At 43.2% G+C, this 27,770-nt stretch overlaps 1 protein-coding gene across 15 annotated transcripts in view; it reads right to left on the reverse strand.

The window, feature by feature from the left end:
- FOXP1 (forkhead box P1) overlaps positions 1–27,770 on the reverse strand; it is a 389,603-nt gene that overhangs the window by 191,129 nt on the left and 170,704 nt on the right. The window contains exon 1 of one of the 15 annotated variants that reach the window (XM_074879147.1): positions 5,437–5,485. The exons of the other annotated variants lie outside the window; for them this stretch is intronic. The gene's annotated coding sequence lies outside the window, so the exon portion shown is untranslated. Of the gene's footprint in view, positions 1–5,436; positions 5,486–27,770 lie in introns of those variants that run through there. 15 annotated transcript variants of the gene reach the window in all.

Raw genomic sequence — 27,770 nt, forward strand, 5'->3', positions numbered from 1 at the left:
CCACTCTTACGCTGAAGCTAAACAGCCATGATATGATCAAACAAGTTTTCACTTTTGCCTTGTAAATAAAATCAAAGGGCAACAGTCCTTTTTCTCTGACGTCTGTAGTTAATAAAGAAAGAATAAACATTACCTACTCTTACATGAGGAGGGAGGAGGAGAGAACATTTCTTAATCTCTTTCCAAAGAGGATTAATCTACAGCATATTTCCACCCCAAATACTAATGAAACAAAATGTTTTTCCTGCATTTTTCTGGAGGGGGTGTTCAAAGCCTCTCGTGTGAGCGCAGTTCGCCCGAGTGCGTTACAAAGCCCACAGACTTCAGGTGCGATGCCATGCTGAAACGTGGCCGGAGCTTCAGCTGCATGGGGGGAAGGAAAGCTTCTACCCTGCAGGTGAAAAACAAAAGCTCACATTTCTTAGGGCCCATATATCTGAAAGATACCAAGTTTCTCCACAACTGTGAGTTAATTAGGGCTTACAACAGCTCTATAAAGTAGATGTGTTACTACTGGAGCTTGTAGGGCGCAGGGAGGCTAAAGCCCCCATTCACTGGCGAGTTTAACACGTGGATGGGTGTGATGGGGCCAAATGTGTATTGAAGCATTTACTGGTTCCAAGCGACCTAGCTAACGTAACTGGAAAAGTCAAGGGGGGAGCTAGGGTAAGGTGCCCGTGTCCCTTGCCGTGCCTCTGAGTCACTCGCCCACCCACGGGAGGGGAACAAGGTGAGGAAGATGTTTTCAGCCCAAGTATCTGGAGCTTATAAACAGCCACTGAAAACACAATGCCGTAACAAAACAAGTAAGAGCCAACGCCCGCTGACGTTCCCATTCCTCCAGAGAACTCAGCCACCAGATTGGTTTTTTAATTATTATTTTTGAGCACAACATTTACACGTCTGACTCTAGATAGGCTTTGGCATTTCTGCAAGGGGACCGAATGCATGACCTCGCGATCTTGAAGAGCGATGGGATCAGCCCGGCTCACCTTTCCTCTGGAGAGGCGTCTGTAGCAAGGCGAGCAGAGCACAGGGAATGGGTTTAGGAGGGATGGACCCTTACAAATAAGGAATTTTCTCCAAGGAATCAGAAAGGAAGAAGATGGCGATGGCAAAAAGGTCGAAGAACAAGAGAAGTGCCCGGGCAAGACCCAGCGAGGGGAAGCGAGGATGAGTGGAGCCTGCAGAAGGGTTTACGTTGCCTTTGAAAAGAAATATTCACGCAGTCAGGTAAAACTGAGAATCTAACCCGTGGGAGGACAGAAGATGCTACCTTGAAGAATCTGACTATTACAGGATTAACAGCTACAATCCCTCCCTCTGAGGACACCAAATGCCAAAATCTGGCCTAAGGGTTTTAGGTGGTGAGGTTTGTCCAGGCGTGTTGGTAGGAACTCTGTAACATACAGAGGAGAATACTGTCCAAACCTGTATTATCTAAACATAGGTGTCATTAAAATATTAAATATTTCTTTTGGGGGGGGGGGGGGGGGGGGGGGGAATACAGAGGAATATGAAGCCAAAATACACACATTTCTTTTGGGAGTAAAATATGCCCCTCAAACACTTCAATTCTACTGTACAATGTATTTATACCATGTTTAAAAAACATTTGTCAAGCATATAAAAAACCCCAGAAGTTCACTGTCACAGCTTAATTCCCTATATTCTGCCTACATGCATATATAGGGCCAGTTTGTTAGGGGGTGGAGGTGTGTAGCAAAGCACAATCTAGCGAGACATGACACCATAACGGTGAACAATAAAAGCAAGCGCAGCATATGTGCTGGACATTTGGTGAAAATAACCCAGCTACAGCTCCAACTTTGGTAAATTTTCCTGTGCAGAAGTTGGTAATTCAGTTTCTGCTGTGATTCAGCTCAGCCACCAATTAGGTTGTTCACAACTCCTCTAATTATTATTTATTTGGGAATTCAGAGATTCTAGGAAATATATCTTTATTTTTCAACTCTCTTTTTCTATAGAGCCCAACAAGCTGAAATCTGGGGGTTTTCTTCTTTTCTTCTCTTAATGTTAAGGCTTTTTCTCCATCTAGCTGCTAAGATTCTCCCTGGCTATAAGATCTGAAATGGTAGCAATAATTATATTTCCTATTTTATTACTCGTAATTGCCCCTTTGATCAGAATCCTATGCCGTTTAACCACATTTATATGGTCATCCTGCACATGGGTTCTAAACACAGAACGAGTCATTTTCCAAGGGAAAACTGCAGGAGCTAGGTTTCCCTTTACTGCACACACATGGAATCCCATACATTTGGCACCAATTTAGCTTATTATCATTTCATTCTTCCTTTTTATATTTGTTTCATTGTAAAAGCAATGTAAAACTCTCTGTTCACTGGGAAAGACGGCTCATTCCTTCGTATTGGTTTCCTTCAACCAGCCTGTAGCACACCCACCCAGATTCAATCTTGCCTTTGCAAAAGCAGACACCAATGAACACAAGAAATATCCCACAGCTGGAAGAGCTGAACTACGGGTCTCTAAGCTTTGCTGAACATACACTGCAAGCCCTACCTCAGCATGAAGCCCAGGAAACTTTTCATACATAGCCTTCTTGCTCCTCCTAAAGTCCAAGGGTAAATTCTGTTTGCAAAGAAACAGGCAAGCGTTCCCAGCTGGCAGACTGCCTCCAGGTCGGTCTCTACTGCACAGGCATCTGTGCAAGGAGGACAAGACTGGTTGTCCCGTTTCTGACACCTCTGGCCTTGGCCACCAAGCACGCATTTGTTGGAGCTGTATCAAGGAACCCTCCTTGCTTGTGGCTGGCTTTTGCATGCTGTATCCCTGCAGCAGAAGAGCACAGGGCCAGCAGACACTGCCCTTCCCCCGTGCAAAACAGAAGACCATTGCCTGGGACCATATGGTTGTTAATAATGGTGAAACCCTGACCAACTTCAGAGAACTCAAACAGAGCTGCTTTTGATTTAGGCCACGCACCTGAAAGCAGCATTTGTTTCAGTCAGCTTCCTCAAAGTGATGGTCTCAGGAAACTACATAAGCAGCCCAGCTCAAGAATTTGCAGTTCTTTGGAAAAAAGAACATGGTCTTTTGAAAGGCCATCCTCAGGGTAAGTGTTTTATTTGGAGGAGAAGCCAACACGAAGCCAAATTCAACACAACCAGAGCTGAAGACTCGCACCTGAAGCAGGCATAGGTCGCAGGGAGAAGCTGGTGACCGCACTGTGTGTGCATACCTACAATGCTGCTCCATGTAAGTCCTCAGGTGGTACAGGGATAACAGGAGAAAAGGAAGGGGGTGAGCATGTGGTTTATCCCAAGTCCTCTTACTAACAGCTTGGCTTGATAGACTTCACTCTTCTGCTTGAAGCATGTTTGTTCAGTACGCTTTCATCACGTTGCTTTGTCCACTCAGTCAGTTTAGACAGACATTCATATTCTCCAGTCACAGGAAAAACTGCTGCTGGAAGAGGATATGTGCAGCCAGGAGAACTAAAAGCTTACAGATTAAAGAAACCCTAACAGCTACTTCACTTGTACTGTTTTATTTTGTGTACGCTCAGGACCAGTAGCAACAGGCAGACTCACCCGTAGTTCCAAAACATCACCCTTTTCAGGATGCTCTCCAGGTGAGCTAGCCGCCTGCCACCGGGAACTGCTAGGAGGGTCTCTCATACTGGAAAAGCGAAGCATCTATGGGTACTTCTCAGGGTTTCTCATCACAGATACCTGTCCACCATCTACAGCCATGAAAAGATGGAACAAATAGGAACAAACTGACAAGCACGAGAACAGGGACTCTTCACACTCTGAAATTTGCAGTCAACTTGGTTCAGTCAGACTTGGAAGGGCAACAGCTTGGCACTTGGGTAATTTCAGTGACAGACAACTGTTATCCTCAGCTATTGGTAAATACAATCACAAATTCCTAGAGCTTTTTCTCTTGATACCAATAAGAGACTCTATGCTGAAAAGCATTACAGAGATAGAGATCAGAGGTCTATTTTTGTTTCTGTGTCTTGACGCCCATGACTTTGATGGGGTAAGTATATTAGCATATGATAAATTACTCTTTAATCTGTGCAGTTATAATTCTAGAGAGAGGTTCAGTGGCTTTGCTCTCAACCATAAGTATTTCTGTGAAGAAACACTCATTTTGCTGGAAAAGGGTAAGAACAAAGCTGTTTGTAAACAAAGCTGTAAAAGGAGAAATCCATCTCCCATGAAGCTCCAAACTCCCCGAAATAACTTTCTGCAGAGAACTATCATTACCAATGTGAAAAATTTCACATTCAGCAATCCTGAATTACACAGAAACGCTCAAAGAGGGCTGCACAGTACATCATCTGAACTGGTATTGCTTTTAATTTCCCACCTGATTGGGTGAAAAGGTTCGTATGTTGGGAACTGCGGAAGAAGAAACTTACTAAAAATTACAATCCAGGATCAGATTAAAGAGGGAGAATGATACAGGGAAAATCTTCTTCATAAACAAGTTTCTTTATCCAGAATAAACTCAAAGGTCCTGGGAGGGGAGGAAGGATATGTGCTTTGTCAGGACAAAGGAGGACAACAAACTATGCCTGAAACCTCCTTTGTGAAGACAACTCTTACAACACATCTTCTTTAAGGGCAAGGTATTGAAATCACTTGGAAGAAATATTTTTATCTCGCAAGAAGATTATCACTGAAGTTTCTGCACACACTGTGTCATCGCTACATCCATGAAGCACTAAAAAGCACCAAAAGAGACTCCCTTACCCCACCTCTCAGTCCATCCTACTGTCACCTGTCTGCTTGGCCAGAAATCTCTCTGTGACCCAAGAGAGAGATGCTCAGCATACTCATTCCTACAAAAGCTGAAGACACACCACCTCCTTTGTAGCCTATGACATCCCAAAGCAACACATACATTATCTTTAGAAGAAAGAGAAAGGGTTGAACCACAGCGATACTGCTAAAATAGATGAAGTAGAGAAATCTTTTTACATGAGCTTTAAAGGCTGAAATTTTCTAACATTATACTAGAGTATTTCTGACCTTCTGGAGTTCCTGGGGAGAGCTTGGTCTGGATTGCCCGGTGTTGTGAGAAACCCTGTCTCTCCCTGTGCCCCTGGGTGGAGTCAGCTTGTAGCCGGTTTCATCAGCAACCTGAGTAGCTCTGGGCTCTGAGCACAAAGGGCAAGGGACCGGCTGCTGGGTTTTGTCTCCCACTGGCACTCATGTACAAACCCCATGTCTAGGCCAACAGCCTCAGAGAACTAGGGAAGCCTTTCCTTTTCTGGGCACATTTTACTTCAGAGGTGGGCCCCAAGATTTGACACTGCACTCTGATGTAGTCCACCCTGAAGAACTGGCTGGCATACACCACCATCTCAACTCTTGTGTTATGGGTAAAAAGCAAAGGCTCTGTGAAAGCCAAGACCCACACCACACTCTGTGCTTGTACCTGTCTCCGTGGATGCTCTTCCTTGCACTGGTCATGCGTAGAAGAGGTATACAAGGAGAACTGAAATCCTACATGCCAGCATAGTTGGTGGCCAGAGCAGTAGGCTTGTTGGGAATGATTACTGACCCAGAAATGGGAGGTACAAATTCAGCAGGGCAGTTAGATCGCCATCAGGCAGCACCTTGCTGCAGCACGGCCACAGCCAGCACGTCTGCATGGTCAGGCTACCATAGAACAGCTGCTGGAAAACAAAATGGCATGTGAGAAATGCAGAACTGAGACCAAGTGTAGGCGAGAACCATAAAAACTGAAGTCTCGTTAAATGCTGGACAGTTGGTAAACAGTGGACCCTCCCATTTGTTTGCTGCGTACTGTAAAGGGGTGGAGGCAGGGGTGGTGTGCGTGCTTTGGAAATCGGCAGTTTTTACACTATTCACCCAGGAAGTTATTAACTTGCATGCTTGTGGGCAACTGCACAAGCTATTTTTGGTCATGGGACCCTGTGTAAGGAAAGGATTGCAAGGTTTTAATAATGATCTTTAGTTAACTTGGTTACCCACACAACAATGGCTTTCTGAGAGGCCAACTGCTGCTAAAAACTTGAGACAGGCTTTACTTCCAGAGGTATTAAACTATGAAAATATCTAACCATAATAGTAAGCAGCTATAAAAAGAGCCCTGTTTATTTCACATGATTTCTTTGTATGCCACAGTGTTATGAGAATACTTCAGCTCAATGACAACATGGTAAATTGGAAAAGATTAACCGTATAAGTCAGCACTTATGCAGTTCATTTTTGCTTGGTGTTGGGGACTTTCATTCTTTTGAAACCCAGGTTTTCACTAGCATGGCCAGGTGTAACAATGTATGAACACCATTTTTTAAAATTAAATTCAAAATTAACCAGATATGAAGTTCAACTCATGTAGGGTCCACAAAAGGAGAAATCAAGGATTAAAGAGAATGAAAAAAAACCAACAATGCAGACTTCAATTCTGCGTCGCTGTACGTTATGCAGATAGATTCGGAGCCCACATACCCAATCTGAGAAACAACCTGGTATCTCCCATCTCTATAATATTGTAAATGGATCCAAGAACTTTTCTGCAACAGTGGAGCATCACAGAATATGCTACAGAGAAGGTCAAACCCTCTATGTTGCACTACACGACTACGATGGTGTTTTGGCTCGTTCCTGAGAAACACCATGAGGCCTTACTGAAACCCTTCCACTATTAGGGTACACCAAGAAAAAAGGCAGAAAAATAAAGATTGCATTTGTTTCTGGGAAGACCCACGCAGCTCCACAGAGAGGACACTTCCATCCTTGTTAATCCCAGCTTCTTAAAGCAACACTCAGTAAGATAATGAATCCTTTAAATGTTACATCTTGTGTCTTGCATTATTGTGGTGCAGCAACTCTCCACATCAAACAGTCATCAGCACTATTACAAAGTGGGCTTATAAGAGACTGGCTGAAAAGGCGCTGTGTGAAAAGAAGTGGAAAATTAAAGCTGAAGCAGTCGAAGAAAGGGCTTAATTTACTGGCATGTACAGTATGCAAATGAGATTACTCTCAGCTTAACTGCATCATTTATGTCCATAATAACGGCATCATCATTACAGGGCTCAAATTAAATTACACCATAATTAGCATATCAAAGTGATTGGTTAAAGTTTAAAACAAATACCCAATTTTGTTAATGAACAGCTGTAATTGTCATGTACACTTCAATGAAAACTCCCTAAACAAATATATGTTTTAGAACAGAGAAAGATTTTGAAGCAGACAGGTCTGCAGCGGAGGTAAATTGCTTAAAAAAGAATGACACAGACTATTCTATTAATGTTAATATATGCTCATCGTTTTCAGGTAATAAAACATTCTATCAAAACAAGCCTTCGCTTCCTTATTTTCTGCCTCTCCGACTCCTCCACCACACTGGCAAGTGTCAGAGGGGAGAGGTGCTGGCCGTGCCCAGCCTGCCCCACGCGCGGGACGGGCACGGCACCGCAGCCCCCACCCACGCGTGGAGAGGGCGAGAAGTGAGCAAGAAGAAGAAGAAGGAGATGTCTTGCTAACTCTACCCCGTGGACCGGGCTGGAGTAAGCTGATGACATGATAACACATTAGGCAGTCTACAATTCAATTTACTCTAATCTAATCATATCTTCGCAGCAGTTTCAGAGGTGGAACTGCACCAGAGAAGTTTTTGCTGTTCTCGTCTCATTAAAATAAATAGGGAGGTGGGACCAGCGGGTTTGTCACTGTCAGCCTGACAGCCAGCGACACATTTCCATAGATCCATCACTACAAATGTACACAGTAAATATACAGTTAAAACACTCTTCAGGCAGAGTGAGCTTTAACAGGGGAGCAAGCCCACTCCGTGGTATTTTACCGGTACAGGTGAGCTCTAGCACGCTTGGGGTTGGTAGAAACCCTAAGGGAACCAGGCCAGAGGACCCAGTGCCACCTTGCACACGCAGAGTAGAACAATCCCTCTGTGTCCCCCAAAATGTTTACACTGATATATTTGACTGCGTATTACCCAATATTATAGGAAGCGACATGGGGAAGTATATTTTGTGCTAAAATTGGGAATGCACTTTCAAATATACTTAACAAGGAAATTGAATGTCTTATTAAATCCGTATTATCAAAACACTGTTCAAAAATTTAAAGAAAGTAGCTTTTCATTTTATTCATCGAGGAATCCATTAAAGCCTAAGCTCTGAAGTAGTATGTAAATTATGTGCCTTTCAAGGTAGAGCTAGGGCAAATTCACTCCATCAACTAATGATGAACCTCATTATGTGCAGGGAGTATTCATAATGAGGAAACAAGCCACCCGCCATTCCATGTTCTAACATAAATCCCTGTAAAATGTGAATATCTCCACGTCTAATTAAAGGCTACTAATTCCTATCATCCCCTACATGGCCCAAAAAGCAAAAACTAGAAATGTGTTTAAAAAGACACCCTTTGATTTTACAAAACACATTTATCTGTGTTTACCACTAGTGAGTTGCAATGTATTTTTTTACAAAAAATAAATCCCAGTTTTATAGGATAAAAGTTTGTGGACACAAAAGTTTATTTACATTATCTGACTTGGTCTTACATTTTAAAAAGAGTTTCTGATTAGCACAGGTCAGGCCGCACAGCTCACCAGAAAAATAAATAAAAAGGCAGAGAAAAGAAATCTCCAGGAGTATGTAAGAAATAATATTTTAAGGAGGAAAAAAAAAAAAAAAAAAAAAAGAAGAGAAGCACAGCTGAGCTATCCAGGTTTGCTCTGGACCTCAGGCTTCCTAAAAAAAAAAATAATCTAGAGATCCCATAATAACTGAGAAGGCAGGCAGCAGAGTCAGGAAGAGGGAGAACCAATTAAGCAACCAAGTACACAACAGGTATTTAAAAGATTTTTTGAATGATACTCAATTTAGGAAAAAGCTGCTTCCCTTCTGAAATCCTGTAAGAATTAGGGATTGAAGACAATGCTGCGTAATACAGGCTGGAAGAAAAGTGCTCTTCCACAGACTTACCTAGATTTGGTATTTATACCTACAAGCGCAGTGTCCGCTCCTACGATCAAAAATGTATTTCTTATTAAGTTACATAATACCCATCATACCTATCACTGTGAATTCATTTGCTCTTGCACTGAATTATGGATTTGCTCTCTGTACTTCCCGGCATAAAAGTGGACAGGTTTGCCGACTCCCCTGAACAGAAGGCGCACCACTGTTTCTTTTTTACTGCTCTGTATTAATATTTTCCTACATTTTCCAAACAAACCGAGAAGCACAGCAAAACCAAAGAGCATTTCAGTTTGCAGGAAAAGAAAAGCATCCACTGAAGCTGAATAACATACAGGCTTTAAAAAAAAAAAAAGAAAAGAAAAAAGCAAAAAAGATGACATAAAGGGATGGTTTAAGAAATGTGATAACTCCTCGCAGGGCACGGAAGCACTTGGACAGTTGCAGAAAAGGCTGCGGTACCTTCAGATTATGTCAACCAAAAAGTTGAAATCCTCGTGTAAAAATACCCCTCACGTTTCATCCCTAGAAAAGCTTATTTAGAATTCATAGAAATTCATAGCTGCTAAGAGGAATATGTGCACATAAAATCAGAAATGCAAAAAAAAAATAAATCAATATTTAAAAGAATAAAATAGAGCACACAGATTAAAGTATTTTAGCAACGCAGATTTTCTAGAAATAGCAGGGCATTTTACAGGGGGGAGGGAGGGGGGAGGGGGATCCGGCTTCTTTAAGTTGCATAAAAATAAAACTACGCTCCATAAAGCTGCTCCCCTGCACGCCCGCTCATTCCTCGACTCCACCGAGGGGTTTGGTGGTGGTTTGGTTGGGTGGTGGTTTTTTTTTTGGCTGTTTTTTTTTTTTTTTTTTTTTTTTCCCCTTCTCCTTTTAGGTCAACCAGTCATGCACTGGGAAGACAACCCTCCAAAAATAACTTGTCCCTCCCCCGGAGCGCGGAGTTGAACAACCTACCTTTGTTCTGGCGCTGCAGATAACAACCGGCACCGCCGCGGGAGCCGCCGCCGCCGCGCAGCGGGGCGGCCCGGGGGGCTCCGCCGGGCGGCACCTGGCACCGCGCGGCGCTGCGCGGGCGCGGAGCCGTCCCGCCGCGGGCCCCCCCCCCACCCCGTCTCCTCCGCGCTGTCCCCCACCCCCCCCCCGCCCCACCCCACCCCCCCACCCCCCGTCCCCTTCCCCACTCGCGGGATGATCCGCGGGCAGAGCCGGGCAGCCCAGCGCGCCCCGCCGCCCCCAGCCCCGCCGGGCACCGCGCAGGTTACATACGGGGGGGGCCGGGTGCCGGGAAGGAAGAGTTCTGCAGGATTTATTTGACACTTATTTTCCGGGCAGCCCTTTTGTGGAGTTGCGCCGTTTGTTTCTTATTGTCTGAGCAGCAGTTGGAAGCGTCTCCCCGAGGGGGCCCCTCAGCCCGGCTCGGCCGCTTTGACAGGGAGGTAACCATATTAGGATGTGTATGGCAAAGTAAACAATAACATAGTTGCAATGAAATGGAAATTTTTTTTTTTTTTCCCAGCTAATAGTGTTGGTGTCAGTCCTGTTTTTAGCCTTTTCCCACTAGTTTTCTTTTCTGGCTTAAACAGGCCATCTTTTTTAACAATTAAAAAAAAAAAAAAAAGAGGGGGGAGAAAAAGGGGAGGAGAGGCAAGTGGTACCAGCTTCCCAGTTGCTCACTGAAAATGTTTTGGGTCACAGTGGGAAAAGAAGGGGGAGCGCCTTTAACATCCAAATAAAGACATGTCAGTTTAATCATTGAAAAAAAAAAATAATACAGTAATGCTCACATGCATTTTTGAGACCGACGGCAGAAGGAGGGGGTGAGCGGGGCTGGGGAGGGTAGGTGTTAAAATTGCGATTTTGAGAGCAGGGGGCAAGTAGATTAGAAAAGTCCAGTTGCGTTTTACACAATCGCAGCGAACTGGTGGGATGAGCTAAGTTGTGCAAAGCCCCGCAAGTCTGCTGGCTTTAAAGCTTTGAGATCGCTAGTTTTACAGGATAAAGCACTTTAAGCAAATTGTAAAATGCAGGTGTCAAGTTATTCGGTTTAATCAGAAACAGAGCTCAGAGCAGTCGCCATGCAAAGGCTCCCCTACCAGCACGGTCGAAAGAAAAGTTCTGCGGTAGGAAAATGCTTTAAGTCGAACAATATTATTTTAGTACCTCGATTCCACGTCCTAAGCAAATTACCAAGAACAACAAGTGTAGCATCTCCTCACACCGAGGGATGAGGCAGCTGCTGGCGAGCGCTGCGTGCCGAGGCTCAGCACTAGCAGCCAGCCTGCAAGGGAATTACGGCTCTAAGATGAAAGAAGTTTGCACGTCTTGGTGACAGCAGATCGGGGCAGCTCTCTGGTGCAACAGTCCAACACAAGCTGTTGAGCTGTTTGCACCACCAGTTAGCATCCTCCGCCGCTCCACGGCCGGCAAAATGGAGCGCTCCTCTGGAAAGGGCTGACAAAAGAGATCGCTGATGCTCTCTGTCTGTACCAGGCACCGGTGTGATAAGATACACCGCGAGGAGAGGTTTAAGGTAGATAGGCAAACAAAGTTGCTATGAGATCACGCGCTTAATTTAGAACAAAGGCAACGCTTCTCTGACAAATATGATGCACACTTACCCTGCCAAATGCGCTCGTACTCGGCTAATCCGCAGCAATCAGAACATCAGTGTTGACATCTAATGGTACCTACAAGCATCTCTCTCTGGCTTTCCACATGGCGTAAGCCTGCTCCGTTAACATGCTTTAAATTTTTCAACCGTCTTGTTGAACCTAAACATCTATACAACTATACAGCACGTTATTCATCTATGCCGCATGTGCAACCCCCCCCAACAAAAATAAAAAGTTAACTTAACATGCTGATATCAAAATCAATAAATCACACAACCAAGTAGCAGTTCAAAAGTTCAAAGACATGATGGCCAGTTCACTACGTCGTAGCACTCAACCAATAATAACTTGACTCCATCACTCCTCATAGTATAGACAATTTCATAGCATCATTTTCATTAGGCTGTCTCACTGAAAATTGCTAGCTATTTATGTATACGCTAAAATAAATTAGCCATTTCATCGAGCACTGTGATTCTTATAAAATACATTAACACAATACTCAATTTTCCAGTTGGAGTAAATAAATAAATCAATAAATTCAATACAGAGTAATTTTTATTTTTTTTTATTGTGGAGCTTCAGCTCTCAGCATAAGTGTTTTTATTGGGTTTATTTGTTTCAATAAAAATTGAAATGGGACAGTGATCTTAGCAGTAAGATCTGGGCAAAAAAACCAACCCAGCCCTATCTAATATTAAAAAAGTACACTGTGCAGTTCAGCCAACTGGTAATATATACTTTTTGATCAAAAATCATCTTCATTACAGTTATTAAACAGCCACTCGCTTTTGAAGGGTTCTTCTCTCCCCTCATGAACCTTCCCAAGGAACGGCAGCATTCTGCAGCCCAGGGAGAAGCCCCTGGGCTCCCCACGGAGGGGGCTCAGGTCCTGCCGAGCCCGTTGTGCTGGGCTGGGGGAACCCTGTACCACTTTGGCACTTCCACCGAGAAACCGGGTGTAGAAAAGTTACCAGCACTCACGTTCACTATTTTTAAGCACTCACAGAACGTTATATTCAGTGTGGCTGCAGGTAGGGCCATTTGACATCAGAGGTAAGATGGCAGGAGGGGAGGATGAGAGAACGTTGGAGAAGAGTTCATGGACACCCCAAGAACTTGAGCCTTGATGAGAGCTGTCGTCTCTGGCTCTAGGTCTGTGTTGCCCCGTAAGACAAGGCCAGTAAGTTTTAAGGCTCTGTGGATCACAGGTGATTTGGTGATGACACCCTACTGCGCAGCTTAGTGCGCGTCCTTTGGGGACCTCACGTGGCTTACGGCAGCGCTCATGCTCTACAGAGAAGCACGTTACTGCGTTAGCAGTCCCCCTGTCTTGGGTAGAACACACATTATGTCAGGGGCTGGGCAACAGGACGATTCAGAATTTGGCCCAGCAAAATGCTCACACATGGACAAGAACCCAGACTGCCTCAGTCCTCCTGCTACTGTAACCTCAGACCAACGAAGGCAACCCACCAACCCCTCCAAAAGTCTCATAATCCGGTAATGCAGCACTTCTCTGCAAGTCTAACACTTCTAGCACAAAACACAGGCTTTACCCGCTCCGTGATGAGGACAAGAACCTGTAAAGAACCAGGAAGAAATAAAATACACCCCTTGGACATGAATTGGTGCTGAGTCCAGCTTTAGCAGTGAAAACACAAATGTATTAACTAACACATACCATTTAAGCCCATAATGGTTTAATGTAATTCCTTTAAAAAGGCTGCATGTGAATAGCACAGTTTGTAAACTGCTTGGTGGCAACAGGAGGGTACTTTTTGTTCATATTCACTCTTTAACCTAATCAGAGGAAAAGTAAATATCAGATCTCAATTTTAATGACTGACTATAAATAAAAGCTTTTACACAAAATGCACATTTTGCAAAGATAACGATTTTAAGTATGATGTCACTGGTGACCTACTGAACTACATGGCACATGTCAGACAGACGTCTGTTTCTTAAATTGCAGCCATAAATTAGTAGCCACAGAATCTGTTCTGTCAAGAAAACGTGAAGCTTTCCTATTCAGATAAAAGTTTAATGACTGTTTCAGTTTAGGTGCATGAGTTAAGATTCCTGTTGACGGGGGGGATCGACTGCTCCGTGCTGTAAATACTGCACACTGTCAGATGGAGGCTCCTTGGCCACGGCCACGCAGAGGCCACCACGCTGCTGAGCCTCGCTGCGCTGGCACAAAAACACCGGCTGCAAAACCAACGCCCGCAGATGCAAGTTTGCACAGCAGCTTTTGCTAGTGTCGACAAAATTCCCTCTCCTCTACCACTGAAGATCAACCTTCTGACCTGACCGTGCAATGAAACCGGCAGGAGCAGGAGGAATTTCTTCCGAACCTTAGAGGCGGCATGGAGCCAAGTCAAAGGACTTCACTCTTGGGAGGGAGGGAGCAGCAAAGCACATCCCACGTGAGTGCAAGGGAAGAGCTTCTCCTTAGTCTTCCTCTGACTCCTATTCAATATTACTTCACCCCAACAGGATCCAAGCCCCTGACACACATGGAAGGCTTTTCTCTAACTTCACACTGATTAGAACATTAGTATTTTAAAATATGATACATGGTACTTGTACAGAGCCTCCCGGCGCTGTGCACGTGTGCGCACATACAGTATCCTACAGGTGTGACCACTAGCACCACCCAATACCATGTCCCATATTAATTACCTCGTTTTCAGTCACTATTAAATTTGCTGAATTTTAACGATTTGTACTGAACTATTCCTTGCTGAGCATTCTGCCACAGGCCAAATTCTGGCAAAAAGATTAATCTAAAACTTCCGAGATACTTCTGAAAACAGAGACAGGGAACACTGCAGATCTACCGTGGTGAACAACCCTGATCACTACTTCTTCGAGATGCCATGGAGCTCCCACGTGTTGGAGCACAGAGGTGAAAACAAGCAGGTAAAAGACTTCAGTGGGAAGTAGGTGAGTGGCACCATTCCCCACCTGCTGCCTTCCTCCTCCTCTCCTCTCTGACCCCCAGCTGGCGGGCAGGGGTAGAGGAAGCCACCTGATTTGAATAGAGAGGAGACATCGCCAGCTCAGGAAGCAGGAAAATGAGCAGACAGGGACAAGAGGGCCAGAGAGAAATGAACCATGACTGCCTGAGCAGTCACCTGTCTCATGGCAGGGGTTGCATACATTTTTTTGTCCACTACAGAGGAACTAGACGGTTTAGTCCACTTTGGGACGTTTTTGGAGACCAATCCAAAGCTCAACCAATTTGAGATCAAGTCGTGTATGTATGTCCAAGGCAAAATCCCCAACTTCAGTGTCACCTCCCTCACCGTTTCCACATTTTAGCCCCAAAACATGGAAAATCCTAAGGCTGCGTTAGAGGGGAGTTAGTAAGTAGTTACTTAGTAAGAAAGTATGTTCTTACACAGCCAGGCAGCTTCTATTTCTCTAATCCTTTTCTGAGAAACAGCTGCAAGGTCTTAGTGGGAAGTTCTGGACACAGAAAACTTGAGTCCAACTGGGTTGGCATTTAATTGGGAAAAACAGGGCTTTTCAACAGGATGTGTGGGTCACTCTAAAGTCTTTTTGTTTTTTTTTTTTAAATAGCAACAACAGCAGCCTCTTTCTTTGTGTCAGTAAAGAAAAGTAGAAATTACTTTTTTTTTTTAATGCTATTTTGCTATTCCCATGAAACGTCAACTTCTTTTTCTCGGATATTATCCTATGCACAGAACAGTAAACAGTAAAAAACTTTATGCAACACCCCCCCCCCCCCAATATTCAATAAAACTATGTAACAAGCCCCATGCACGAGGGAGTAATTTTTCCCTAAAGCTTTCCACATCTGACTAATGGGTCCATACCCTTCAGCAAACAAAGACATACTGCCTTTTCCTCCTTCCAGCCTCTCTAAAAAACAAAACCCGAAAGCAACCCCTCCTGCCTCAGCTGACGTGCCCACTCCCCGCGAGGATGCGGGCAACACCTCAGTCCTTTCAAATTCGGCGTGTCCCACCCAGGAAGGGACGGGCACAGCCCCGTGGTGCTGCCGGGCCGCGCAGAGTCTCTCTGCTCCAATGCTTGCAAAGATTTCTCACTGGGTAGAGCTCCAAAGTAGCTTGAGCTTATGATAAGCAACGGCATACTTAACAGTTACATATTACTGTTCATGATAATGCAATATTTCATTTGGGTGATTTAGAAGTCCCTCTTGACCAACTTACAGTGAGACACCAAACGCTTCATCAATCACAACCATTTTTATTCACAATCCAGTGCAAAAACTACAGGGAGAGTTGAATTTTCAGCAACTCATTGGGGAGGGTATTGCTACGAGCACTGAAAATCCTCCTATCTCACCAATTTTTATGTTAGATTCAAATATATTTTCTTTCTAAGCAGCATTCCATTTTCCTGCCTCTCTCTGCCGCGTTTCTTATCGTGGCAGGGTGAAAGAGTATCCAATTTAATATCTGTTTTGCAGGACAGGAGATTTTTTCATATCTTATGCACTAAGGAAAGCTGCAGGGGATGGCTTAGCAGGCTGAGCATCAGGTTTTAAATACCTAGACTCCCTGGAACCACAGATCCCATCAGGTCGACTGAGCCCTTCATGTTTCTGAGGTAGATAAATTAAGTGTCACGCTGTTTACTTTGGCAGGATCTTTCCGATGAGACCTCTGCGGTAAAGGTCCTGTCTGTTCTGTGTGGAGTTGAAGGTTAAAGTCTCATGGTTAAGGCATAGCACGGGGTGCCACCTTGATCTCACTAACGCTAATGGCAATTCTGCCATTTCTCTTAAGAGAGACATTCCAGGGATCTGCTCCCAGAACTTGCTGCAACATTACTGGATGACTGAAAATTATTCAATGGCTTATCTGCCTTGGTTTTGGTGACTGTTAAAGGGAAAAAAATATATATACAACTCCCAAATGTTTAATTCATAAGTTATACAAAACCGTCAGATCTATGGATGACAGAAGAGAGATATCCATCATTTTTACAGCCTGATTTCTGTGGTTGGAGGTAACCCTATGTTTCTGCAAAGTCATACTCTCTTCCCTTCTCTGCACCACAAGGAAGCAGTGGCCGAGCCCACCAACATGAATGGTTCACAACAGAACTCTTTTAGAAAGAAATCGCTGGAGAGAACTAGTGTAAAATAGTCATGAAAGACAAAATGTTAATAATAATCACAAAAGTCACAGTTTTAATGGACATGTGCAGAGGCATACACCCATATTCACACATAAAAACCTTCTCAACCTTGGACATTTCAGAGAGGTTCCTCCATCTACAAAAGGTCTGATTCACAGAGAACAGACTCAGTGTTGAAGAAAACAGGATGCTTTGAGGAGGGCAGCTGAAAATATGCACTCGGAACTTACACCTGACCTTACTCCTTCCTTCCCAGCTACCATTATTTTGATGGACTTAGATACACAGAACATTCTAGGGAAGGACGATGAAGAGAAATAAAATGTAACAATAGAAAAAAAAGGAGTCCTTCAAAATCATTTCCCTTTTAAGCAGAAATTAAGCAGAAAACATATTTCCTTTTACGCTGGTTAGGGAAAGGACTGTCTTTTGATTTGTTTCCACAACAGATGACAGTACGCACTCTCTGCTTAGGGTACCAGAAATAATAATTAACACTCCTAAAACGTTGTGTGTTACGATGACGTACCAAAGGTTAAATGTGGCTGTTAGGCGTACTGGCAATAATTCCTTCTCAGGTGGTTTAGTGCAAATCCCACATTTTCCTCCCGATCTACCCGAGGACCTGCTGGAGCTCCAGCAAGGCACTGCATCAGCCTATGGACCTTACTGGGATGAGGTAAGAGAAGAGACAAGAAACAGTCTTTCAGCTCAATTTACTCATCATTATGTTCAAACTGTTTTTTGACGAGTTTTGGCTGACCAGCAGACATGGTATCAAACCATTTTTTGGAAACATCACATATTCAAGCTAAGATATCCAATGTTGCAAACATATTATTTGCATTGCAGAGGAGAAAAGCTCCACCAGGGAAAGCAATCAGACAAATCATCCTGGGTAGGGCCTGTTTTTACTGCAGTATCTGGGTACATTTGTCTTTTAAAAGCAGGACAAAGGCCCTTAAAAAGGGAGATCAAGATATTCCCTGTCACCTTTGCAAACCAAACCAAAGCAAACCCAACTAGCCAAATCTGCTATGAAGAATGAGGACTTTGCCCAAAATCCATCTACTGATCCTTGAATCTCACTGTCCCTAAGTTAGGCGCTCCAAAACTGCTCATCAGTTTTAAACACCTTGGTTAAGGATGTGAAGATCCTCATTACAGACTACAGCTGTGGCAGGGGACAGAATTAAAGTAGAAAAACCAAGGCAGGTCAGAGGGTGGCTGTGCAGCAAAACTAAACTCATTACAACAGAGCTTCTCTTCCAAAACTGCTTTGAAACAATTATTACAGCCCCTCATTAGCTAGCTCTAAGTTGGATGAGAAAGGACATAAACTCCTGACAAAATTCCTGTCCGCCATGAAGCCCTTGCAAGACAGCTGGCTTGCAGGTGTGTCTCCAAACTCACAGAGCATCGCAAAACCGTTAAGAAAAAGGGATGGGAGCAAGAAGATGGAGGTGAACTGCTCTCCCAGAGATGGCCCAAGGGACAAAGAATCAGTCACAGCTCAGCCCTCCCATCTTTCTTAGCTCAGTCTAACGCATAAGATGCCCTCCATATTCCCATCTGCCCTCTTTTCACTCTTTGCTGAGGAAAACGCAACTAGCCCAAAGCGCTGCTGGCTGCCGCAAGCAGGTCTTTCAGCAAATAGGCAAATGCTTCACGTCCAGCATGTCCCCGAATGCACTGAACCACGTCTAGAGAGCCTGGCTACAGGTCCCAGCTCAGGCAGAGTGAAGCAGAAAAGGAAATCATTGCCCTTGACTCTAAGTTCACGTTTCAGTGCTTCAAGTCACTAGTGGTCAACAAGGAGACTTTCGGATGTGCTGGTGTGTTCAGAGGGAAAAAGCAGGAATAAAAAGCAGGAGTCAGGGCTGTGCCTCCAGTTATCCCGAAGATGAGCCAGGATGCTCCCCCTGGCAGTGGGCTCCCAACAGGACTCTGACAGCTGGTCACACCCACTACTTCAAATCAACAAGCAAACCAGAGTGAAAAATGGAAAGGACAAGGTGGATTTTACACAAAAGCAAAACATCCCTCCTCTCTACCAGGTCTGAGGGGTAAAGGATGAAACAGGATGGAACTGGTTTTGGTTTAAAGCAGCAAAGGAATCACAGGGAGAGAGCACTTACAGAGAAATGTATTTTCATGTAAACTTTTATGCATCCATCCCTTGTAACTGGACATCAGGGAAGATGTTAATAAACATCAGGGTGTGAAAAACACAGTAAAAAAAAAATATCAGACTACAAACCTATCTCTTCCAAGATCTTAGAAATAGCTCTGCAGCTATATACTGCAGGGAGCCGAGCACACTCAAATACAAGTTTGCATCTTAAACATAAGCACACATACATACAAACAAGGTTTTGCAGATATTTGTTAGCTGTACTACAAGATTTTCCAGGGTTGGTGCTGCAGCTTATGTTACAGTGCTTGTAATATAGCTGCAGATCAGCCCCCCAAGAAGGGGCCTTGGAAAGAAGCTGAAATAGCGACAGTTTGTGTTGCTGGGGATATTTCTGAGACACAGTTGCTGTTTACTGTGTTTCTATTTTCAATCAAGCTGCAAAGTCCACCCATAAAACATGAGGAGGCATTTCTCTGGGTGTGGGACAGTGCAACACGCACGCAAGGAGGACCAGCTCTTCAGCTGCTACGCCTGGGCAGAGCTCCACCAAAATACTCTTAGCCTGATCTACAGTGGAGTATTTGGCCCATAAGGAAGGAAACTATGCTCAAAATCCCCAGTAACAAGGCTTCTCTCGGTATATATTTATGCACAAAGCTCAAATAATTTAATACCATGCCTCACTAATCATGTGAGTGCACAATTTTTGCAGAGGCAAACGGTTCTTGTACATTTGTATTGTGCACCTCTTGCTCCTGGCTTGGAAAAGGTGCCTCAGAAACTTAGTGGCACTTTTAAAGGTGGTATCTATCTATCTATGCCACACACAATCCAATGTGATTAATCGTAGGCTCCCTAGGAGAGATTAACCTACTCTACAAGGACTCAAAAAATACTCATAAGGACGGCAAATCACAGCATATGGCCAATTGGACAACTTCATTCCACTTCAAAGGGAAATTAAGTAATACACTCTGGGGTATGTTCTCCTCTTGTTACACTCACAAATCCCCATTAATGCTAATGATTGCACAAAGTGTAAGAAAAATGCTACAAACACATAAAACAAAGCAAGAGCGGTCAACAATCTGCAAAAGCACATGCAAAGGGATCTAAAGAACATTTAAATGCAACACAGCTTCCTCCTTTCTTCCTTCTTTCCTAAAAGGCAAGAGGCATGCAGGATTGCAAAAACATGTAATTTGCCAACAAACGTACAAACTGCAGCTCATGAAAAATAGTGAAATAGAGACGTGAAATTCAAGGCCAGTACAAGTTCATCATCTTTACTGGAGATCAGAAAACTGGCTCCTGAAGTAAAAAAAAAAAAGAACATCAAATCCATTTTTTCCTAAGAAAACCATTTCCTACTAACTTTCAAAACAAGAATGCCTACAGTGATCTGATTGGACTCTCTGTGATGGTTTTGGCTTGGCTCCCTCACCCCTCCTCTGCTGGGTGGCTAAATGCGAGTCTAACCGCAAGGTTCAGAGGGTTCTCTTCTTATTAACCTTCCACTTCATGCTTCCAATTTTAGAAAGGAGTAAAAACTGCCTTTCAGAAATTTCACTTATTCTTAGTTACTTCTGAGGTGAGAGTTCACATTTCTGTCCACATCTGTGATGCCAGACTACTGGGGAAGGACAATACTGAGTTAATACACTGGACAACAGAGAGTTAACATATTGGTGTTTGGCCTTTTTCTACTTTCCCGGCATTTATTTATTTTTTAGAACCATCAAGAAGAGCAGTTCAATGCCTCCAAAAGTGTCATGAACTCTTACCCAAATTTTGACACTTAGACACAAAATGAAATACAGAGATGATCTCTTCGATGCAACATTTGTGATGGCAACCTGCAACCATCCGTTGTGGTGGGGAAGCATCATGACTAATTAGTACCTTCGTTAAATGCCTGGTGCCAAGACCATGCTGTCAACATGACCCACCAACACTTGTGTGTGAGCATGAAGTGAGATGGGGTGAGAACTGAAAGCACCCTAATTGCTCCTGAAAAACTCTCCTCCTTCCAAGCAGCTGCTCTTGCAAGCCACAGGACGTTTTCCAGCGTGGCTATGAGCACCACCTCAGTCGAGGACTGTTCAAGACGGATCTTGTCTTTGAGCGAGCAAGAAAAATTCGCAAGGGAAAAAATCAGATTTGGAAACTAAAAGTCTTGTAATCTCCTGCCACACAGTTTGTCTTTCAGGCAAATTTCCAACCCTTCCAATAGCAAATAACCAGACAAATACACTCTCTTCTACCATTGCTGGTGTATTAAGACCAGAGCGTGATATGATACCACACACATTTAAGAAGCTGTACAAACGGAATGGAGTGACACACCCATGCACAGTGGTAGAGGAGACAGAAAACATACCACATGAAATAAAATGGAGCCAAAATAATCACTTCTGTTACAACGAATTTATCTTCTCGTATTCCCCTACAAAATTCGGCACGGCTTTCCTGGCACAAAGAGCAGCTGGGGGATCTGCTGTGCTGCTAACCGAGATGACTCTCTGCATCAGGAGAGCCTGGCTCGTCCAGACTTTGGCCACAGAAGGGCCACGAGACAAGGAGAGAAGAATCACCGACAAAGCTGACCAGCAGCGCTGAGCACTACGACACGCTCTCAGATACAACTGGGCTATTGCACTGCTGTTATCAGCAGATACAAGTTCAAGGTCAGCCTTGATGCACTTACTGAAAACTGACACTGCCTGCGTCCTGCAGTCAGCATGACTTCAAATCAAGGCTCCCAATTATTAGTAGTAATTTTGTTTATTATTGCAGGGCCTCAGGACAAACAAAAAAGGAGCCCCATTGTGCTCAGCATTGTACAAAAATGCTCAATTAGCCTCTTCAGAGGTTGTTCCCTTGAGCTACTTTTAAACAAGGTATTTTCAAATATAAATAAATTCAAATTTCATAATTCCAGAAATCAGTTCCCTAAAGTTTGTTTCCGTAAACAATTAACACAACTTTGCTTTTCCAAATTTCAGCTGTAAGCCAAACACTTAACTCTTTTGTTTAAGAAAAATTTGTATTACAAAAATCTTGGTCCTTGGGATGTAAATAGATTTTTGCCATTCATTTACAGCCAGGATTCAAACTCAAATTTTCTCTGAACTACATGAAAGTTGCAAAATAATTGTTTTTCTGCTGTTTCTCTCCTTCAACCACAGTATTTATATATCAACAATATAGATCACAAATGTACAGGAATATTCACAAACTGGAAAAACATATTAAGCATTGGGTTTTAACTCAACACTATACAAATTGGTCTATGAATTTGAAGCCATGCTAAGATCTCATGAGTTCAGCAGGATAATGAAAGCAGCGCATAGCTAGATAAGAGGAACACCAAGACCGTTACAGCAGTGAATGCAGGAAAACATGAATAAAAACTTTGGAAGGAAAGTAAAACATCAGGCTTTTTTCACTTTCTCTGGAGGCATCTGGTCATGTACATTATTAGACATGCCAAAGTAGTTGTACCACTGGTCCAACCTCCCCTACCAGTGCTTGTTTGCTGTTCTTAACACTTGCTAAATTCAAAAGGTGAAAAGAAAAAGCGGCACATGAGGCAAGAGGAAGGCAGTCCATCCTTCTGAGAGTCATTCACCCACAGTATCAAATCTCCCCAACTTGTCAGCGGATGGATCCTGAAGACCAGGCCATCACTTGAAAGCATTTTATGACTATTTTCAAATGCAAATACTTTCTGCTGAGTCTCCACCTCATGCAGATTTATACCAATAATTTAGAGGTCACCAGCTATTACATCCTATTATCTAACCCTTCAGACTCTGCTTTATTTCTTTTTACTATTACTGTTCACTGATGTTTCCATTCACTTTTGAAGATGCCTGTTAAATTTAGCTGGATTTTTAGACCACACTTTGGATTACATTTCCCCCAAGCTTATTCTAGCAATTTCTTGGCAATAAATGGTATTTGGATACCCCACAGAAACCCCACATCAAATATTGATTCCTTTTATTTCCATTACCATAACCTAAAGCAGTTAGGTCCTAAGAGAAAATTAAAAAACTTACTTCCATGTTCTGGTCCTTCAGAGGAAGGACACAACTATTCTCCGTAACAAAGAAGACGCTGACACAGAACCAAATAAATGCCCTAAAAATGGTTATTTCTCTGACATGGTTAAATAAAGAAAATATAGTAAACTACTTTGCACACAGAGGACAGAATCAATACAGTTTCCATTCAGGCAACAAAAATTATAGTATATTGCTTTACAGACAGACATACTCTTCATTTAAGGTGGAGTTTCCACAATTCCCCTCTGAATACCCAGCTTTGCAGCATGCTCCTCTCTATAGCACTCAGCAATCTCTGCTTGACATTAGTACTAAACAATATTCATTAAGAGCGTAACACTAAAGTGCAACATGTAAGTAAATCAAACTCTCAATGCTCTATTTTACAAATTTCATGGGCCACTGGGGATAATTAAAAGGGTAATTATATAAAGTTGGTGCAGTTTTGAGACTCAAATGACATTTTCTGCTTTAAAGCACTTGATAATCTGGTATTTTTCTACTAAGGCAGTCTTTTTGTACTTTTATGGTCAAGCAGCACAAACAAGCAAGAAGTGTTTTTTAAGGTATTTCAATTCTTTTGTCTCTCTCTCCCCTCACAGTTTTTCTTGATCAATACCACTCACTAGTTACTCCTAAAGGTCCTATATTAAGATATCAAGAAAAACGAGGCCTTTAGGAAAAAAAAAAAAAAAAGATCACTGATCACCATAAAATGATACTGAGCCTCAAGCTTGGTTTAAACTGTAGCTCTGAACAAAAATGGTATTGCTTTGGGTGTTTACAGCGCTGGAGTGCTGTTTGGTTTGTCACTGTGTTTAACCACTGCTCTAAAGCTAGCAAAGTACATTACTGGTAGTAACAGCTCATGAAAAATACAGCGAAGAAACTGCTAGTGGCAGAAGCATTTAACTTTCTTGTTAGCAGCCTCCCCCATGTGGCACTTTAGCACCAGCAAGTTGTTTATTATGTTCTGTGCCAGGCAAAACTGATTAAATGGGGCTCTTAAGAATCAAAGCGTTATAAATTCATGGAAATACAGCAAGCAATAAATTCCATGGAATTAAAAGCTTACTAGTGCTATTAGCATTTCAGGGTGTTTGCATTGTTAATAGTGATGTGCAAAAATGATGTTCCTATAAGACAAGTCAAACCAACAGAACGTATGCTTTAGCGGCTACATTTTTACACAATATCATCATTACTTGTAAATTTTTTCCCCCCAAAACTAAAATGCTCATTAATGTTTTAAAGAAAAACTCTGAACCACAGGTCTATAGACCAAAGATTTACATCCCTAGTAAAAGAAAAGTATTATACATAAAACATAATGCTGTTATGACTCTATGAAAGAACTGGAGATGGATATCCCAAAGCAGAGGTCTGCACTGGCTTTTGGGAGGAGGGAGCAGGGTAAGGCAGGGCGACTTCACTGACATTACGTTACAACACAACAACTTGCTAACAATTTAATAAGTAAACTCAATGCATAGTAATTCTTAATACCAAAAAGAAAGGGCAATCTACTCTGACCTAGTGGTCAGTAAATCTGTCAACAGCTCTCCAAAGGGACATCTTTACTCCAGTCACTCTATCATCATTCCATGGTGGCAGGTGACTGACTTCTCCATCATTAGGGCAGAGCTCCATGCGAAACACACCAAGCTGGTACTGGGCCTTCCCTTATGCCCACCCATTTGCAGGAAGCTGATAACTTTCTAAATGGAATTTCTTTCAAGCAAAAACTTGGTAAAGGTATGTGGCTGCACAGGAAAGGAATGGGACACACTTTCCAAAACTGCAGAAAAAGGACGCCTTGCAGAGTTTGTTTTGTTGTTGTTTTGAGGGCTTTTTCTGTTTGTTTTTTCGTTTTGTTTTGTTTTGGTTTTTTTTAAAGAAATGAACAACTCGTACCTTTCTGAGCTGCCTCAACACGCAGCAGCCAGATAACCTAACCTGTAATGTCCCTCTGGAGGGCGAGGGGCAAATCTGGCTCTCTTTGCAGATGGGAAAATCAAATCACAGCCTTGATGTCACAGTTAAGGTTTGACATAGGATAAAGACCATATTCTGGATGGTACATCATGCACAGCTGGCAATGTACAAAGTGAAGAAAAAACAAGAAAGCTGTGTCCAGAACAAACAGTACCCATGCCACGGAGTGAGTCAGCTGCAGAGGTAGAAAACGAACCCCAAATCCTGACTCGCAGGCTGAGGCTCTGCGCAGAGCACACATTAACAGCAAAAACCCTCTCCTAAGATTGAAGGGGTTGACATTTTGTTTGCCTCGAGGAAAACAAAACAAAGCAGTAGGTTTTAAACTGCTCCAAGGCACATTGTCTTTTTGATATATGCATGTCCTGGCAGTCACACATCTGCATCAGGAGAGAAATAGCCCAGTTTTTCTGGCAGTTATTTAGTCTTTTTCATCTGAAAGTTGAAAATACACTGCCATTGAACCTCTGCAGCTCTAGGTTCTGCATATAAAAAAGCAGCTGCTGAATACATGCAGGGAGTGAGGGCTTTTTCTTAATGTTTGAACAGTTCCAAGTTCAAACCCATTAAAGTCCAGGTCACACTGGGATCATGTCACTATTAATGCATCCAGTTACATGCTGAGGGAAACCCAATATAAAACTATGATAAACTCTAGTTCTCCCGCAGAGATATACTAAGGTCTTACCCAGATGATGCCACAGATCGGTCTTCATGGGCACTGACCAGACGAGATGGCAATGTCAGAGGACAAAATCTGGGGAAGCTCCTTTAGGCTTGTTTTTAAAGAAAAGGTCTCCTTAAATGTCCACAAAGCTTGTTTGGACCCCTTTCTCCCCCTCCTCTTGGGGGAAGAACCTCTTGTCCCACCAACATCACAGGTTCCCACACAACCTCCTCCCGCATCACCAGCAGCTCACCCTCCACTGCGCTTGGTGAAGGCACTGGGGCTGAGCGTGATGAAGACCCCTAACGCCATGCTCCTTCTCCTTTTAGGAGCAGATCCCCTCTGCAGATGGGCAAGGTCCCACTTGTTCTTGGGGGGGCTCCATGCCTGGCCAACTACATGCTGCCTCAGGAATGACAGCAGCAGGGAAGCAGATGATTTGGGACAGGCCAGGTACTGCCCTGGCCACGTGAAGAGGTTCTCTGGGGTCTACGCTCTGCAGATACCTGGTGTCTCATAATAAAGTTGATAACAGCCCTACTCTTGCAAAGAGGGAAGAGAGACACATAGGAGAGGAGATGCAAGCGGGGAACTGAGCGTACATGGCCTTGTGATGGCAGAGCACACAAGGAGTGCTCAGGGCTTCCCTTGGCTGCATGCAGCCAACTGATACGGTGGTACCTGCAGCAGGCCACTGCTCACTGAGAGAAGACAGCAGGAAACAGAGGGAAGGCACTGGGAAAACACAGATTTACTTTAAGGGGCAAACAGCTTTTCCTAATATTCTACAAAAACCCAACATCTCAACAAAAACCTACCAACTGCCAATATTCCCAAGCAACATAGCGACCAGAAAGTTTGCGCCCCTACGACAGTCCATCAGATGTCCGGGTTGGACAGACCTAATCTCATGGCCCACACTAAACACCTGTGGGACCAGTGACAACCCGAATCTGCTGACATAGCAACACACAAGACACCGCAGACAGTCCCCACCATGTTTGCTATCACTGGGCACGACTGTGCCGCACAGGAACTTTTCATCCCACACCTGCAGTGGTCGGGGATCCTGAAGTGCCTAGTACTAATCCAACACCACCTATGCTTTAGATATGAGAGCAAGAATGGATGTTTCTTCTGAATGGTGGTCTCAAACTTGCTGAGGGTGCTCAGACCCCTTGTAACTAAATACCTTCCTCTCCAGTAGCTTCTGGTAGGGCGATTTCAAAGACAGGCTCCTGAGGTGTTGAAGTAAAAGTGACACAAGGATGCATGGCACCACAATGCCGCCTTGTCCTGCCTGGCTGGGACTCACTGTAGGAGTTTAACATGAGTTTCAAACACAGCCAGTAAAGCCCAACTATTCACTCAGCTCCTCTCTGAGCTTTCTATCCTAACTGTGCTGGGAAAGGAGGAAAAGGACTTTACTGGAATTTTTGACCTTATCAAGTATCTAGAAGATTCTACAGCTGACCTGGATGTATTTCAAACTGAGTTAACCATGGCAGCTTACAGAGCAGTAACGCTCCAGCTGGTCTGCATATCATGAACATACGACACGCTAACTACACAAACTTTGAATTAGCAAGCACACACTATACACTATGCACATGCTGGATTCGCACTGTTCTTCACATAATTTTCTGAAAGTTATGACAGGGTTAATAAACTGAAAAAGTCATGAACGCTCTCAGATTCAAGATGTGTAACTTCTTTTAAAAGAATAACTTCAATATTAAACTTCAATTTATCTAAAAAAATATTGCCTCATGTACTTGAGTCTCATTGAGGAGAAATTTTAAAAAGCCAAAGCCTGCATTTTTAAACTATATTCTTCCAGTTATTCAACTTTCAAAAGAAGGACAGGCCAGATTCTCCTTTTAAATACATGAATACAAATAATTCTTCCAGTTTTAAATAATATTTGTCTAATTAATACTTTTTTCCCCCTCCAGAACATATATTTATCTGCTGTGAAATCAAAGGCAGAAATGAATTGTTTTAAAGATAGCAGAGAGTAAATAACAAGTTTGGAACCTTGCAGCCTTACCCTGGCAATTTGTCTCATATAATTGACTCAGCAGACACGCTTACAATTTCTTACAACTTTTACAAGACCTCCTGTGGGCTTATTTTAACGTTCTCCAAA

This window comes from Strix uralensis, chromosome 10 (assembly GCF_047716275.1).
Source record: "Strix uralensis isolate ZFMK-TIS-50842 chromosome 10, bStrUra1, whole genome shotgun sequence".
Classification (NCBI taxonomy): domain Eukaryota; kingdom Metazoa; phylum Chordata; class Aves; order Strigiformes; family Strigidae; genus Strix; species Strix uralensis.